This window comes from Varanus komodoensis, unplaced genomic scaffold (genome assembly GCF_004798865.1).
Source record: "Varanus komodoensis strain SLA01 unplaced genomic scaffold, ASM479886v1 scaffold20_3, whole genome shotgun sequence".
Lineage (NCBI taxonomy): Eukaryota > Metazoa > Chordata > Lepidosauria > Squamata > Varanidae > Varanus > Varanus komodoensis.
In genome coordinates, this window is record NW_025335588.1 from 59,918 (window position 1) to 65,546 (window position 5,629).

The 5,629-nt window shown below is 67.4% G+C and overlaps 1 long non-coding RNA gene across 1 annotated transcript; it reads right to left on the reverse strand.

The window, feature by feature from the left end:
- Positions 1–1,107: 1,107 nt before the first annotated feature.
- On the reverse strand, positions 1,108–2,328 carry LOC123023657. The gene is made up of 2 exons (XR_006414771.1): positions 1,891–2,328; positions 1,108–1,412 (listed from the first exon to the last, which is right to left on the reverse strand). It is a non-coding gene; the product is annotated as an uncharacterized LOC123023657 (long non-coding RNA).
- Positions 2,329–5,629: the final 3,301 nt, after the last annotated feature.

Below are 5,629 nucleotides of genomic sequence, written 5' to 3' on the forward strand. Positions count from 1 at the left end.
AGTGCTAACACTGGAAAAAAAGGAGCATTGTGGCCGTTGCCCTGGGCCGGCCCTGCGGGGACTACGGCGCCCATCGTGCTGGAGGCGGAGGGGGGCGGCCGGGCGCCGTGGGGGGCTCGGGCCCCCTCCGCCGCCAGCCCCGCCTGGGCACTCGTTGGGGCAGGTTCCCCCGTGCGGCGGACCGGAGGGGCTCTCGGTCGGGGCCGCCCCTGGAGCCCCCAAGACGGCCGGGGCCATGGCGGGGGCCCTTGTGGGACGGGGGGGCGCCCCGCGGCCCATCTTGCTTGTCCTGTACATTTGTAACGATTAAAGATGTGAGCAACCGGACCGGCTCTGCGCTTTGGGGCGACGGCTGCGGCCGTGGGGCTGGTGGGGGGGGGGCTGGCTCGCCGAAACCCTCTGAAGGTCGCCCCGCCTTCCGGGCTCTCGGGCACGCTCACAAAATGGCTGCCCTGCCCGGCCACCGGGCACCCATAGCCCCGAAGGCCGGGGGAGGGCGCCCCAAGAAGGGGGCCTGCCCCGGATCAAGGCCCGACGCGGCCGTGGGCCCCCAAGCGCGGGAACCCGCAGCCGCCTCCGTCGAGCCGCCTTTTTCAAGCTGCGGCTCGGCTGGGGCGGGCCCTGGAGCATTCTGGGAAATCAAGATGGCGCAAGCGAGGCGCACCTTCCACTGTGCGCTAGACGACGGATCCTGGATATATTTTTTTCAAGCAACTCAAGGAAATAAAAATTAGGAGGGGCAGGCACTTCTACATTATGCTTAGCGGCACAACGGCGCAGGGTCCGGGATCAAACGGCCAGCGGTGGAGCGACCGAGGAATTGGCCCTGGGGGAACCTTGAGGACTAGACCCTTACTCCCAGGGGCAAAGCCAAACCTCAGTGCTGGAGCGCCTGCTTCGCATTCCCAACAAAAATCTCTTTTCTGTCTTGGGAAGAACAATTTCTGACCCGAATTCCTGGAGGGTCCAGTCCTACCCCCCCCCCCCCACCCAGGTCACCCCAGCCGCTTCTCTCTGCAGAGACGGCCAGCCGGCCAACCGGCGCTGCGCTGGGGCAGCAAAGACGCGGCTCCCCCCAGATTTCCGAGGAGGCACCGGAGGCATTTGCAGTCTTCGATCGTGCTTTATATAGAAAAATACAGATATTTTGTCGCGTAGGAAAAAAACGAGGCCCCCGCCACCAAGTGAGGATGCCGGCTCCTCTGGGTGCGTGCAGCCTGGGGGTCTCGGGGCTGGGCTCCCTCGGCTCGAAGAGCGCAATTCCCAGCGGGAGCGCAATTCCCAGCATGCCCAGCCGCCGCCCGGATCTCACTCGGTGTCACTGGAGGCGTCCGGCAGAAGCGGCAGCCGGTGCTGCCGGACTCGCTTCTTGCGCCTGCCCTGCACAGCGAGGAGGCGGCGTTTGATGACGGCTGCGGAGAAGAGGCGGCGTGAGGGGGGGGGTAGATGTGGGGGGGGGCCAGGGGTCATGCCGTGGCTCCCCTATGTGGACCCTGCCCCTCATGAAGCAGGGAGGCCCCAGCACTGCTCAGTGGGGAAAGGGCGGGAAATTTTCAAAAGTAACTGCCCGGAAAGGCCACCGCCGTTTCCAGCTAAATCAGGAACCATGAGGACTAGAACCTTCACTTTCCCTTTTAAGGCAAAGGCTGGGACACGACCCTGCCGATGCCTCTGCCGCTCTGCAGAACTTTCTGTCCAGAGCCATCTGACGAAGCTGCCCGGCAGACCCCCGGCCTCTTTCATGGGGACGGGCAACCAGGCAGGGCTTCCCCCCACTTTCTGGCGAGGGGGCCCTGTGCCCCTCCCACACCCTTGGGCCAGGACTCCCGGGCACCCGAGCCGGCCCTGGGCCAGCAGCCGGGCCGGCGGGCCAGGGGGCGGGGTACTCACCGGCCACCGTCTCTTGGCCCTCCTCGCCGCTCGCCGGCCAGTAGAGGCTCCGTCCGCGGTGGCACCGGCGATGGAGCCGCGTGCAGAGGACGGCCAGGGCCAGCACCACGAGCAGGAAGGTGAGGGCGCTGGCCGCCCAGGCCGCCTCGGCCGTGCGGGGCGTGGGGGCCCGCAGCCCCGCCTGCCGCTGCCCCTTCCCCGGCTGCTGCGGGGCCTGGCCGGGGCCTCCGTCCGGGCAGTGGCAGCTGGGCCCCCGGCCGCCCGCGGGGGGCCCGGGGAGGCCCCAGGGGGCCGTGGCGTTCAGCCGGGCCCGCACGCGGCCGTCCTCCTCCGCGGGGTCCTTCTCCGGCAAGCTGAGGGCCGCCGGGGGCAGGGGGGTGCCCGGGCCGGCGCCCACCAAGTCCTGGCCGTCGCGTCCGCCCACCGGCGCCCGCAGCCGCCGGCCCAGCCACGGAAGGGCCCGCCGCGGCCCGCCGGGTGCCCGCGGCGTCCAGGCGCCGTCCCCGCGCCGAAGCCGCTCCTGGGAGACCTGCAAGCCGGAGGAACATCGGGCTGACCCTCCTCGGCCTCCATGGGACCCCCCCCCCGTTGCTCCCCGCTGCCCTGGCTCCCTTCAGTCCCCACAACAGTCCTGCAAGGTAGGCCAGCCAGGAGCAAGCCGCCCACGGTCCTCTGGGGGGCTCGGGAGCCAAAGAGGGCCCTGAAGCTGCCCCGTCCCGCCCGCTCGCCACTGGCAGCCTCCCCCTGCTCCCGGCGTAGGGCCCGCAAAAAAGCACCCACTCTGGCCCGACTCCTAGGGACCCCGGGTGGCTGGGCTGCAGTGTGAGCCCAAGGAGCATCCTGGGGGAACTCGGGACGCAGACTCCCAGGATGAAAACGGTCCTTTACGTTGGGGTGTGTGACTTGTGGCCATCCTGGGGCCTTGGCCTACAGATCCCATCATCCCTCACCTGCTGGCCAGGGTCGATGCCACAAGTTGCCGGCCCTGCTTTCCCGCCCCCCCACTGCAGCTCTTGCAATCCTTCGGCATCTCGAAAGCAGGTATTTTGGGACATGCCGGTGGCCAACTCTGCCATTACGGCACATCCAGCTTGCTGAAGAGACCTGTGTTGCTCAAAAGCCTACACACTAGGCTTGGAAACCTAGTGGGTCTTCATTGACTTTCTTAGGCCGAGAGGCACCCTCAAATTAGCCCCGCTGCCTCTCCCCAAAGCGTACCATCGGACTGTGGGGCCTGTGCTGCTGAGGCCAGAGGTCATTCTCCCCATAAGGTGCCCCGAACCGGCGGTGGGGTCCACTGCGGAAAAACACAACAGGGATCTTCAGTGCCCGGCACATAACACTTCCAGCCTGCCTTGATCTGCCCAGAATGATGATTTCAGGCTTACTCCCAAAATGTGCAGCCGCTAAGCAATTCCTGAAAGAGGCAGAGAAAGATCCCACCCAGGAAACAAGCAGGGGCAGCAGCAAAGCCTCCAAGTTTTCCACTTTCACAGGACGCTTCAGCAGGAAGAACGCTTGCAGGGCCATGCAAAAGCCGTCCCATTTCTCGTGCGGAGAGGAGCTATCCTAGCAAGGCACAGAACGCCACGGGCTCGCCCAACTTTCCAGGGACTGCGAACCGCATCCTGCCGGCTGAGGATGATGGGGGTTGTAGTCCGACCTGCCCCGAGGGCACCACACTGGGGAAGGCTAGAATAAGATGCCGCCCCCTCCCTCCCTCCAGGTGAGATGGGCATGGCTTACCTGTGACCACCGGCAACACCCCAGGGCAAAACTCTCTTGCTCTCGCTCTCCTGGAGACCCACCTTGCTCTCCTGGAGGGGGGGGGGAGGCAATTAGTGTGGGCGCCGGGGCCCCCGCCCCGGATTTTCGGGCCAACCCCCCCCCCAACCTGCCCCTCCAGGCTCCCGCCAGCCGTGCCCTCTTCCCAGGGTACCGTTCCGACTGCCTCTCTTCATCTTTCCGGCACCCCTTGCCCGGGCCCGGCGGCTCAGCCCTGCCTTGAGCTGGGGGGAAGGGCTCTTTGGGGGGCTTTGTGGGAGGCAGCTCTTTGGGGGGGCTTTGTGGGGGGCAGCTCTGTGGGGGGGGCTTTGCCCTATTGAATGGCTGCTTCATTCGCAGCCATCTCGTCCCCGCACGTCGGACCTGCCAGCCCTTGGCCCCGCGTCTCCAGCGCGTGTGAGTCGCCCACCCGATGCCCTGCACTGCAAGGCCCATCCCGGCCCAGGACCATGGGGCCCGCGCCGCGCGCAGCCGGCCCGGGGCTGCCACTGGGGCACTTTCCCATTGGCCCCGGGCTCGGGGGAGGCGGGCCGGGCCCTGTGGGCAGCCAATGAGGAGCGTGCCAGGGCAGCGGCCGCCTCTTCTGGGCAGGGAAGGGAAGCGGCAGAGGAAGGGGGGCAGAAGGGGGGCGCGGGAGGGGCGGAGGGGGGCCAAAGGGGGGCGCGGATCGGTGCGGGGCCGCGGCCCGCACGGCCCGGCGTCGCATCACCGCTGCGAAGGGCCCCATGGTCCTGGGCCAGCATGGGCCTTGGAGTCCAGCCCACGTGCGCTGCTTCACGCGGGGAGAAGGGGGGCGTCGCGGAGCTCGGGGGGCTGGAGGACACGCCGGAGAAACGCTCCCTTTCTCACGAGGCGGCTGCACGTGCAGGACACCGAGGAGCCTTCCGAGGGGGCGGGACTTCTGCGGGTCAAAGGCCACCCCCCCCGTGGAGGACGCTGGGAGTTGTAGGCCTGTTTCCCTGCCGAAACAGGCGCAGGAAACCACCTTAAATCGCTTTGTTTTTATTGCCCCAGCCGGCCAGGGAGCGCCCGAAGCAGCCCCGCGTCACTCGAAACGTCTGCACGGCGGACCGTTTCTTGCTAATGCAAGGAAAAGTCGGCACAGTTTGGCCGATGGCCAAACCGATGTGCAGAGGAAACCCCAACTGAGGCGAAATACCACCAAGGAAACCCACAACCGAGCCATTAGCAGGCACATTTAAGACACAAAGTCAGAATGGTGACAAGAAAATACCACAAGAACCCAGGAAGGACTTAAAAATAGACCAAACCCAGCTTGCTACAGGCCTAATACCCTTTAAGAAAAGGGAAAGGGAGAGTGTTTGCAACTGCAGGAAAAAGCACACGGAGGGAGCAATGCTGCAGGCCAAGAGAGGGGCTTCCACAGCCACAGAGAGGGCCCGTTCACACGATCGAACAAGTTTCTAGCCCTCATGGTTCATAATGACATGCTCGAGAGCGCGCGAGTCACTCCAGCAGAAAGGAAAGGAGCTGCGTGGCCCCGCACCGCACGCCTGGGCTCTCCCGCCCTCCGGAAGGCCAGCCACGTGGGGGCCTTTGAAGGGTCCCACGGCGACACCGAGTGACCCCGCGGCGACGGGAGACGCACCCACCACAACGGCGGCCCCTTCCCCCCGCTGCACGCCGCGCCCCGCCCCCGAAGCAGCCCGGCGGGCTCCTCCGGCGAGCGCCAGGACCCCAGGGCTCCGCGGCCCTGCCGCGCAGTCCCATCAGCCCCACCCACCCTGCCGCGGAGCATGGGAGCGGCGCTCCACCGGGGGCCGGCGTGACGCGCCGCTGGCGACTCCCCTCACCCCGGGGCCGCCCGGCGCCCCGCCCGGCCCACGCCCGGCCCCCGCGGCCCCCTCACTTCGCCGGCGCCTCCGGGCGCGCCGCTCCCCGCCAGGCTGAGCAGGACGAGCAGGACCGGGGCCCCCGGCGGCGGCTCCCCCAA